Source organism: Aquarana catesbeiana, linkage group LG04 (genome assembly GCF_042186555.1).
Source record: "Aquarana catesbeiana isolate 2022-GZ linkage group LG04, ASM4218655v1, whole genome shotgun sequence".
Classification (NCBI taxonomy): domain Eukaryota; kingdom Metazoa; phylum Chordata; class Amphibia; order Anura; family Ranidae; genus Aquarana; species Aquarana catesbeiana.
The window spans coordinates 292,484,877-292,497,147 of NC_133327.1; the positions used below are offsets into that span (position 1 = coordinate 292,484,877).

The 12,271-nt window shown below is 39.4% G+C and overlaps 1 protein-coding gene across 2 annotated transcripts in view; it reads right to left on the bottom strand.

Annotated features, from left to right (window-relative positions):
• The window catches only part of BMP5 (bone morphogenetic protein 5), a 207,729-nt gene that overhangs the window by 134,094 nt on the left and 61,364 nt on the right, over window positions 1-12,271 (bottom strand). The gene's annotated exons all lie outside the window — the stretch shown is intronic.

The window sequence follows — 12,271 nt, forward strand, 5'->3', positions numbered from 1 at the left end:
GGGTCTAATAGACCCAAAATCTCTCCATAAAAAGGACCTGTCATGGCCCATGCTGTCACAAGGGATGTTGTTCAGCAATAAAGTTAGTACAAAAAAAGTGTAAAAAAAAACATTTTGTATAAAATAAATAAATAAATATTAGAAAAAAAATAAAGCACCCCGTCCCACCATGCTTACGTGCAAATACGAAGATAGAAGATAGATGATAGAAGATAGAAGAAAGAAGAAGCATTTAAATAAAGGAATTGTCAAAAACTGTCTCTTGTCATTTTTAACATTTTTGACAGTTTTTTTGTGAAATGGTAGGCCCTTACCATTTCACACAGGGGGGAGGGCCGGGATCTGGTGGTCCCCTTGTTAAAGGGGGCTTCCAGATTCCAATAAGCCCCCTGCCCGCAGACCCCCACAACCACCGGGCAAGGGTTGTGGGGATGAGGCCCTTGTCCCCATCAACATTGGGACAAGGTGTTTTGGTAGGCTATCCCAAAGCACCCTCCCAATGTGGAGGGCATGTGGCCTGGTACGGTTCAGGAGGGGGGGCGCTCTCTCATCCCCCCTCTTTTCCTGCGGCCTGCCAGGTTGCGCGCTCGGATAAGGGTCTGGTATGGATTTTTGGGGGGACCCCCCACGCCGTTTTTTTTTATTTTGGCGCAGGGTTCCCCTTAAAATCCATACCAGACCTGAAGGGTCTGGTATAGATTTTGAGGGGGACCCCACGCCATTTTTTAAAAAATTTTGGCTAGGGTTCCCCTTAATATCCATACCAGACCTGAAGGGCCTGGTATGGAATTTAGGGGGACCCCCACGTTATTTTTTTTTTAATTTTGGTTCGGGGTTCCCCTGTGGGAAATTCCCATGCCGTTTTTATCAATGAACTTTTATGTGTATTGTTGGACCGGCAATTCATTAATAGCCGCGAGTAGTTTTAAATGACTTTTTTTCCTTTGAAATGTCATTTTGCTGTCAGACTGTTCTAAACACGGGAAACAAAAAACCCCTTTACAGGCATACTATAGACACCCCCCAGGTACGAAATTTAAAGGAATATTACACTTTTATTGTTTCACTTTAAGCATTATTAAAATCACTGCTCCCGAAAAAACGGCCGTTTTTAATACTTTTTTTGCATTGATCCATGTCCCCTGGGGCAGGACCCAGGTCCCCAAACACTTTTTATGACAATAACTTGCATATAAGCCTTTAAAACTAGCACTTTTGATTATTCATGTTCGTGTCCCATAGACTTTAACGGTGTTCGCGTGTTCGAACAAATTTTTTGCCTGTTCGCAAGTTCTGGTGCGAACCGAACAGGGGGGTGTTCGACTCATCCCTAGTGACCGCACAACTAAGTTTGGTCTACATAAGCTGTTGAACCACTCCTGGGCTCTGAGTTAAGAAGTTTTCAGCAGGATCCCACGGTTACATCCACAGATGATATTATTTTGATGGTGTTTACAGTGCACCAGACTATAAAATACATAAGGTAGTAAAAATCCTCTTCCAGGTAGCTTCAAATCCTATGTGTGCCAGTAGTCTGCTCAAACAAGCATGAGACTGTCTCCTCCACCGTCCTGGCCCCCTCCCCTCCTTCTCAGGGCAAGAGTCCATAATAGGTAGTAAATCCAGAAGAGGTAGCAAGCAATCCCTTAAAGTCCATGATCTGGTAATAATCCACAAAAGGCACTAAGTCCATGACTGGCAGCTATAAGTTCATAAAGATCCACAAGCTCCAGACCACAAAGGAAACCCCAAATGGATTCCTCAGAAAGAGGCACGGACTGACAGAAAAATGGCTACATGTTGGCAGTCTTTCCCCAGACCGATTTTCTAGGGCACTAATGAGCCTTTTTAAATCGTATGACATGCAGGGGGTAGCAAGCTCCCAGAAAAGAACAGGAAAACCTGTGCAGCAGCATTAACCGATGCATCTCAGGAGCCACCAGCTCAGCAGGCCAACCTAAGGACACAGTGCAACATTTATACTTTGTAACAATTTGCAACAAAGTTGACCTGGTTAACCCCAAAGCATGAACATAATAGAAGAAAACGTGTAACACTTTAAGCACCTGCTTACACGCTTCTACTCTGTCTCTCACCACAATGATATAAATATGGAAAGGAGAGCCAGAAGAACGCAGGATGAAAAAGTCCAAGATAATTTACATTTTTGATGAAGTCATATAAAAACAGCCAACATGTTTCAAGGACAACACCACTACCTCTTCATCTGGGCTCTGAGTTAAGAAGTTTTCAGCAGGATCCCATGGTTACATCCTGGTAGCTATAAGTTCATAAAGATCCACAAGCTCCAGACCACAAAGGAAACCCCAAATGGGTTCCCCAGAAAGGGACATGGACCAACAGAAAAATGGCTACATGTTGGCAGTCTTTCCCCAGACCGACCTTCTAGGGCACTAATGAGCCCTTTTAAATCGGATGGCTAAGTGGTTAGCACTTCTGCTTAGCAGCACTAGGGTCATCAGTTTGAATCCTAATCACAGCATTACACGCATGGAGTTTGCATGTTCTCTCTGTGCATGTGGGGGTTTCCTCCCACACACCAAAGGTATGCTGGAAGGTTAATTTGCTCCTGCCTAATTAGGCCCTAAGCTTCTTGAGGGCAGGGACTGAATGTACAATATTTATGTCAATTGACAGCTATATGAGTACCTGTTATAAATAAATTGCACTAAAGCCTGGTACACACTGTACTAACACAAGCAATGTTAATACAGCAATCTCCCCTGCCATGCTATTGTGTTCTGACAGGGGGCTGGTTTTCCAGTATACCAGTTTAACAGAAGCTGGTCATGATACCGGCTTCTGTTCGACAGGGAGCTGTACACATGGGCCAAAAGTCAGCTGGTTCCTGCCGAACTGACTGATATCAGAGGATTTTCAACCCCTGCATGCCCAGCATTTTAAACCAGACAGTTGCAACAAATCATTAGCTACTAAAATAAAAACAATCTAAAAACTAAGATGAATTAGCTACTGAAATAGGTGCTAAAATATAGGTACTAAAAAAATTAGAAAACCAAGCTGCTGAAATAAGAATAATTGACTACTCCATTCCAATTAGCATGTCTGCATATAAAGGAGAACAGCATTTGCAGATGCTATAAGCCAAACAAGAGTGGTCCCAATAGTTGAACTCGTGGATGGGTGATTACATGAGTCTGATTTAGGAGCTTTTTTAATATAGAGGAGAGCAGAGGCTGCAAAACTATATTTGTGAGAAAGGATGTGAAAGCGGTTAAAATTCATTGATATTTGTATTTTATAGTGTTAGTATTGGTACACACAGGTTTACTTTAGTATATTGTAGGTAAGCAAAAGGCATAGATATTTTCATGTGTAAATTTAAAAGCAGCCCAGATCTGGGCAATAAGCTTCCCCCACCAAACAACACTTTTCGTTTAGCCATCTGCATGGACTCCTGATATTGACAGACATCTATAAAAAATATACCCTAGGTTTACATTCTTCATTAAAGTCAGTAAACGTAAAGTATCGGTCCATTTAACTTGATAAAAAATTAAGGCAGCTGTTAGAGGGATTCTTTGGAAAAAATGTTAAAGACTGCGAAATTAAGAAATATGAATCATTAGGAAAAATATATTATATATAACACTGATTTCTGAAATCCAAAAAATATCATCTCCTTAATAGTCTTGGAATTTGGGATATTTATGTGGCAGAGAAACAATGCAGGACAAAGGAAGATGATTGTTAGAAGCTATGGACCCTAGCAGATGTAAAACATAAAATAAAAGGCTTTTTACCAGACACAAGTCAATCTGTCTTAGCATGGACTCAATCAACAGTGCCCCTTAAATCTGTCACCGTTTACCAACTCGCCTTTCAAACTGATTGCATATTTGAGACGTCTGTATGTGTCTATTCCATTACAAATTACAAATCTAAAGCTAGCCATAGATGAATCAAAATTTGGCTGGTTCAGCAGGGACTGGCTGAACTTTCGATCAGTGTGTGGCCATCATTGTTCATTAGAAGATGATCAGTGTATCCACCTCATTTGTGTGGATGGAGGAATCTGTTCATTTTTTTTTGTTCAACCAGCTGGCTGAAAAAAAAAAAAAAAAAAAAAAAAAACTATCCATGAATAGCAAGCTTTATAAAGGGTTTATTCCTTATTTTAGCGTGGTGAAAGCTATACAAACAGTTCCTTATTGCCCCCAAATCAGTGGTGTACATCACAGATATAGTTTAAAACTATAGGGGCCATATTAGACTGCATGTGTGCAAAAAGTCAGGCATTTTTCTCTTTTTTTTTTATGTGATCACATAATCTCTGATCACAGCTGCATAAAGGGCTTAGAGAGCTTGAGATGGAGAAACAGCAGTACACGGATGTTCCCAATGATTAGCTGTGCAGGAGGGTGTCAGCGAAAGTATGGTCATTACAGGATAGGCAGGCTTTGCTTTCAGGAAAGCCAGAAAACTAACCACACTGAGAAGAATGTGCTCTCACGCCTAGCTTGGCCAGTTTAAAAATAGGGAAACAAAGGGGACGGGCAGGATAACTAGAAGGGATTTTACACAAAGGAAGGAATACAAAGAAATCAGGATACTTTTTAACACAAGTACATGGTACACATATCAGATACATGAAATGTCGGGGTAACATATTCTTTAAAGTAGATGTAAACCCTCACATATACCCAGTGAAGTGAACAGCCTCAGATGATACACAGAGATGAAGAAAATCCTCCTACTTATGTTTTACATGTATATCTGCTGTTTTGGAAAAATGTATATAGAAACCACACTAAGAAAACCAAAAGAGTGGTGGCGAGACAATTAACAACCATCCACAAAATTGGGAGCTGCAATATATATGTACAACATCAATACACAAATATAATAAGAAAAGTAAAAATTGCGATACCCATAAAAAACTGACCAAAAACTTACTATCAATTCACTTCACATGTTTTTTAGATATTTATATGCAATTTTTTTGCATGTTTGATTAATTTATTACTGCATATTCACTTTGGATCACATTCATTATCAATTGCACAGTTTTTGGTCAGTTTTTTATGGGTAGCGCAATTTTTACTTTTCTTATATCTGTTGTCTTCTCTCCTCTTCAAAAGGGCAGAAAAGTGTTAAAATCCTTCTTTATCTGTCAGGAGCACAGAGGAGGGGGCAGAGAGGCAGCAGTTACTGTGTGTGAGAGCTGATTGGAGGAAAGGAACACACCCCTCTCCACACAGCAGAACTCTGTTCTGAACAGGCAAGCTGTCTGCTTAGCTCTCCCCCTCCCTCCCGACACAAACTTATCTCATGTATCGGGAAAACTTTTCAGAAGTGACTGAAAGATGCTGATAACAGAGGAATGAAGCACCAGAGAGAAACAAGACTTAGAGCTTTGGAGAGAGATAAGTAAACACTACAGATATGTTATTTGCTCAGATTTCATGACTGAGGTTTACAACCACATTAAAGCAGGTTCCCTACTAAATATATATTATGTATACTATAAGTAGAATAATAGTACCATGCTGTCAAAAGTGAAACTTTTCAGATGCATACAGAGAGAGTATCCCTACTCCCTTCCCTGATGTGCAAAAAAAAATCATGTGACTAAGAAGTTTCTCAAAACTCAATCTACCTATGTTTGAATGTTATCAGTAACACAGGAAGAGCTGAAGATTAAAGTTTCACAACAAAGACGTTACACCACCAGGGACCATGTGAGATACTTTCTGGGCTCTTGCTTCAGTGAATTTGTGAATAAAATGTGTGAAATTTTGCATTTGAGCATTACTGTAATGTTTTTTGAACAACAGTAATATCTCAGTAACTGGTTTCTTTTGTTGTCTGGGATTGATATTTAAGCATCAATGTAATCTATATATCGAATGTATCTAACGATCTATGTAACCTATATCTAACAGCAGGAAATATTAATGTAATATCAAATGTCTCTTATTTTATACAGCTGTAGAAGCATTTCATACATATTTGCATTGGTTGGATTACATGGGGGTACTTATAATTACCTTATACTTTATACCCTATATTCTTAGATTAGCATTTCTTTATATTTCAGATACAAGGCTCATTGTTGTTACTATTTATATGGTCTTGCATGAGGAGGTAGCAACATCAACATATACATTTTCAGTACACCTGAATTATAATTAGCAATCATTTGTCGGTACGGCAAGCATACAGAAGTGTTATCTTTAATATACTCAACTGTTATGAAATCAACTTTTGAACGCATGTTCCCACAGATTTTGTTGGCTTAGTGGACAATAAATTTATTGAAATCAAATCACCAAAAAGTTTGAGAAGGAAGCAATTAAGCACCATTAACAAGGAAGGTCAGACAGTCATCAGATAAAAACCTTGCCTGGAAAGTCAGGGTCACTGAGGTTGTAAGAAGCTAGAGACAAAACAAACAACATCCCACAATGGCAAAGAAATAAAACACACAAATGAGAAACATAAATCTGCTTGAAATGTAGAGCTGTAAACTTCAAGACTAACCCTGCTCGCTCCTCTTGCCCAGAAATAATATGAAATATTGTTCTATCTATTCACTTCCATATTCTTACTTCTTGATTTTAAATTCTTGTGTGCAATAGTTTGGTGCATACATTTCCTATTCACATGTAGTAACCATTAAGACATTTTAGATGCAGACTATTGCAGACCTTTAAAAGTAAAAAATAACAATTATGCAATAATATAAAATAGTGTGATGGTTATTATTGCTGCTACCTCAACACTTTCTTCTTTTTTTAATTTCTAACAGATAACTAGACTACCTTTTCTAGACCTGAACTAAACTTTACACTGAGGCCCTGAGGTGCTGAGAAAGACTGATGAACTACCGAGGACAGATTGGTTAGCTAAAAAATCAAGGTTAAGGTATAACTAAAAGCAAAACTCTTTTTCTAGCTTTGGATAGAGTGGAGAGGGATTATTGCTTTTCGTGCCCCTATAAGGGAGATTCACCCTCTCTTTTTGTTCTGTTTATCATTGAGGCGTGGGTTCACACTAGCTGAGGCCGCGGCTCACAGCAGGGGTCCAATGCATTCCTGTTCACCGTTTCAGGTGCAAATCAGGTCCGAATTTTTGCCTGAATTCGCACCTGAAACCGAGCCAAAGACGCACAGGACCCTTCTGCAATTCGGACCGCGGCCGCCCCAGAGCTGTGTGAACCGGCTCCATTGAGAGCCGGTTACAGTCTCCTGTCATGCGAATTGGATGCAGGTTTCACCTTCAGGCTGTGAACCCAGCCTGAAGGTGAAAGTAAAAGAAAATCCCAAATTTAGGGTTGTTCCCAGGAAAGTACTACTGGGGGGATCTTCCACTAGTGACTTGGGGGTCCCAAGGGATTCCCTTAATTTGCAGGGATTTCCTCTCACTTCCTGTTTTAGTTCTAAGACAGGAAGTGAAGGGTAATCTCCACAATGGAAGATGGCAAAAAAACAAACTGACAGGGGTTATAACCCTCTTTTACTCTATCCAAAGGGGAAAAAAAGTTTTGCCTATAGTTCTACTTTAACCCCTTGCCGACCATCTCACCCCGATATACGTCGGCAGAAGGGCACATACAGGCATATTAACGTACCTGTACAAGAAGCGACTTGCGAGCGCACGCCCGCCGCAAGCTCCGTGAGTGTGATTGCGGGTCCCGCGGACTCGATGTCTGCGGGGATAACCGCGATCGTCTCACAGAGAGGAAGAATGGGGAAATGCTGATGTAAACAAGTATTTCCCCATTCTGCCCAGTGACAGGACACTGATCACCGCTCCCTGTGATCGGGAGCGGTGATCAGTGTCGTGTCACACGTAGCCCATCCCCCCACAGTTAGAATCACTCCCTTGGACAACCCCTGCAGCACCCCCTAGTGTTTAAGCCCTTCACTGCCAGTCACATTTACACAGTAATCAGTGCATTTTTAATCGCACTGATCGCTGTATAAATGTGAATGGTCCCAAAATAGCGCCAAAAGTGTCCAATCTGTCTACCATAATATCGCAGTCACAATAAAAATCGCAGATCGCCGTCATTACTAGTAAATATAAATTATTAATAAAAATGCCATAAAACTATCCCCTATTTTGTAGACACTATAACTTTTGCGCAAACCAATCAGTAATCGCTTATTGCGATTTTTTTTACTAAAAATATGTAGAAGAATACGTATCAGCTTAAACTGAGGAAAAAAATGTTTTTTTATATATTTTTTGGGGATATTTATTATAGCAAAAAGTAAAAAATATTGCGTTTTTTCAAAATTGTCGCTCTTTTTTGTTTATAGCGCAAAAAATAAAAACTGCAGAGGTGATCAAATACCACCAAAAGAAAGCTCTATTTGTGGGGAAAAACTACGTAAATTTTGTTAGGGAGCCAGTCATACGACCGCGCAATCGTCAGTTAAAACAACGCAGTGCCGAATCGCAAAAAACGCTCTGGTCTTTGGGCAGCAAAATGGTCCAGGGCTGAAGTGGTTAAAAGTCAATTTCCTGCACTGCTGCTCCACTCTTCCCTAAAAACTTCTATCCACAGCGCTGGTCTTAATAGTGTATTGACTAAGCTGACAGTTCTCTTGCTAGCAGTCCCTAGTATAGAGATATTTTATGTTAAGATCAATAACACTATAGTCACAGCGGACAATGACAGGTGTGACTCGAGGGCTCTATCACAATTTTGCCTAACAGCATCTTTATTTTGTAAATTCATATTGGCTAATGCTTATGATATTATTTTCTAGCAGATAATCTTGTATGCGGTCCTTTGGCAAACTCTTAAATATCTTTTCTAGTTTAGAAGTTACACATACTGGGTAAAGACTTTTAAATTAGTAAATAATAAAGACCAGCAATGCTAGCAATAGAAAAAAAGTTTTTTAACTTGATGGAGCTGACAGAAGGAATAGAACTGGGAGCAGCATTTGCTTTACACCAGGGATATCCATTTAGTGTAAAAAAGGAGTCAGTTTTCTAGTTCTGTCCGCTTATGCCATTGATACTAAGCAAGTGACAGTCTATATTTTATCAGTGTACTGTACGTACATTGGTAATAATATATACTAAATATATAGGTTGAAAACTGTTTAATGCTTATGCATACTGCATATCACAATATATTACCAATATTCAGCCTAACAGGTGCCATCTACAAAGAAGTATCGCTAGGCACCAACTCATACCAGCAGGTATACATGTAATAAAGGTTGTTGTTGAATCTGATACCAAATTATGCATCCAGATTGGGAACTCATTATATTTATACTAATTTATTAACATTCCTTGGTAAATTCAAATTGTTTAAAGATAAGGTGCAAACTTCTGCTTCTGTAGACTGAGTCTACAGTCAACAAAAATGGCACACAAGTAACAAAATCATGAGCTTCAACTGTGAATTGTACAATGATAAGTTAATTGCCTTCCTAATAAATATGGCTTTCACATACAATTTCAGAGCAAAAGGAGGAATGTAAACATGACAACTCAGGGCAGAAGACATCAGACAAGTCTCAATGCATGGGAAGTGGGGTGCTCTGTACGCTATCCATCCTTACATACGCTGGAACAGCATCACTCCCACTACTAGTGATATATACTGTATATATATCATGGGTGGCACAGTGGTGTAGTGGGTAGCACTCTTGCCTAGCAGTAAGAGGGGTCGCTGGTTCAAATCCCGACCACGACACTACCTGCCTGGAGTTTGCATGTTCTCCCTGTACCTGCGTGGGTTTCCGCCGGGTACTCCGGTTTCCTCCCACACTCCAAAGACATGCTGGTAGGTTAATTGGATCCTGTCTAAATTGGCCCTAGTATGTATGAAGGTGAGTTAGGGACCTTAGATTGTAAACTCCTTGAGGGTAGGGACTGATGTGAATGTATAATGTATATGTAAAGCGCTGTGTAAATTGACGGCGCTATATAAGTACCTGAAATAAAATAATAATTAATAATAATAATATATATATATCTGTATATATATATATATATTGTCCTGCTTTTAGACAAACAAGCAACATTAGTACAGTTTCCCAAATATGTGATATTTGTCTTAATCACCATGTCAGTTAATTTATAACATTTATAACAATAACACCAAAACACAGTCCTTAGTAAATCAGTGCCTGCGAGTATATTAATGGCCATTGCAGCTCTAAAAACAACAAACCAATTGTCCTTGGAAAAACACAAATCTCCACTATAAAATACTGGTGTACATTTTCTAGGTTGTTTTACAAGGTTCAGTACTCAAACTACATTTCATGCATAAATCAGACACAAGCCATAAGCATAGCTTTGCAAAGGTCAGGGCATACATCTGTCTGGTTTAGACTGAACTGCACAGTAAACTTGACAATTAGCTCCATATAAATACTGAAATGGAAAAACAAAAATAAATGGTCTAAGATTATTGTATGTAAAATGTAAAAAGTGCGTAGGTTGTCCAAAATACCATGCCAAATAATATAAATGTAATAAAGACTTTACATTCTAAACTGACATTTCAGGTCAAGTCCAATTAAAGTCACAGGACTATACATGCAGAGAGTCAAAATATGACTATGCATTTCAATAGGCACCAAAGTTTTTACCAGCTTTTTGTGACTGTTCTTTCTCCCAAAAGTGCCTTAGCAGCCGTCCATCCTTTTAAAATGTAAAGGGTGCCAAGTCACTGCTGAACGAGAAAATAGAGTGAGATAGCTTATGAGAATTAGACTTCATGCACATGGACATTTAGAGACTTAATAATGTTCAAGTGTAACATTTCTGACACTTCCCCTTGTCCAAGAGGTGCAAGTGGTATGTACAGTGAACCATACAAATTAATATCTGTATGCCATTGCCCACGCATGCATATACGGCCCAAACCCGCAAGTTTCATGTTGCGGGAAATATGTAGTAAGCACACGAGTACAGCCACATACAGCCTTTCACTTGTGTGGCTGGCTGTAAGCGCCATCTGAGGCTCCCTGGGCATAAGAAAGTGCTGGAAATTTAACGTTTGAGCACCTCTAAAGATCCATGTGCATGAGGCCTAAGACTACATGGTATAGACTGTAATGATGAATTGCTCCACAGTAGCTTCAGCCATCCTCATGTTCAGGAGGAACATGAGGATGTGTTTAAAACTATATTACTTATTCTACATGTAAATACTTTAAAACAGCACTGGATTGGCTTTTTTCAACCAGAGTGTCTATTTTCAACCAGATTAACTACGTATGTAGCACCAGCATATACTGTATATACTGTATATAATTTGAAATGGTGCAGGGTGGTAAAATCCTTCCTGAAAAAATGGAGAGAAACAACAAGGCAACACTGAGCATAGTAACCCATATCAATCAGAGACCAAGGTGTTAAACTAAAATCTGATTGCAATGGGTTACTGGCCATTACTTTCTCAAGTTTAGATCTGCAGGAGAAACTGGAAAATTCTCTTGCTGGTGTCTTAGTTGCTATGGTAACTTACTCTTGAAAATGAAAGGCTGCGGGACAATAACAAATTCTGAAGCAGGAGGAACATAAATTACTGAAAATTCAATAAGTGGATGAGTTTTTTTCAAATTTGATGATGGCAAGCATCAGACTGTATGTTCTATTAAATTAAGAACTGTTTAGGAGCCTTTAATGTGTGTGGGCTCAAATAGGATTCAATGTATTCATAAAATTAACTTTTTCTGAAACATCATCCGGCTATGTTAAACTGTTTTTTTGTTTCATCTTCTCAAACAACATTGAAAACCATATGCTTTACTTGAGACTATGGGTTAATTTGACTAATTCCACTTTTTATTAGGTGGTTTCATGGATGGCCTATCAAACAGAATGTAACTCAATTTTTAATTGGGAAAAATATATGTGATAAAATAGAAATGCCTGCCAAGGTTCATCTGTACTTTCCAATTATGTCAATATTGGTCCACTGCTAAAATATTAGGGAAAGGGAGGGGAAAGGAAAGGGGAAAGAGGGGGGAAGGGATGGGGGGAGAGAGGGAAGGTGTTGGATAGGAGGGGAAGGATAAGGGACAGAGGAATGGGAAGGGGAAAGGGAAACATCAATCCAATCAAAAGACTAACCCACCCGATAGATAGCATGTAAGTAGTATGGCACCCAGGGATCAAAAGCAGAACTCAAAACACAGCCGTGTTCCAAGGATAAAGGCAGGTAAACTTGTTTGTAAAAAGCGATGTTCAGTGGTCAGACATGGCCAGCAACAGGTCCCCTACAGCTGTTGGGCTAAAGAAACAG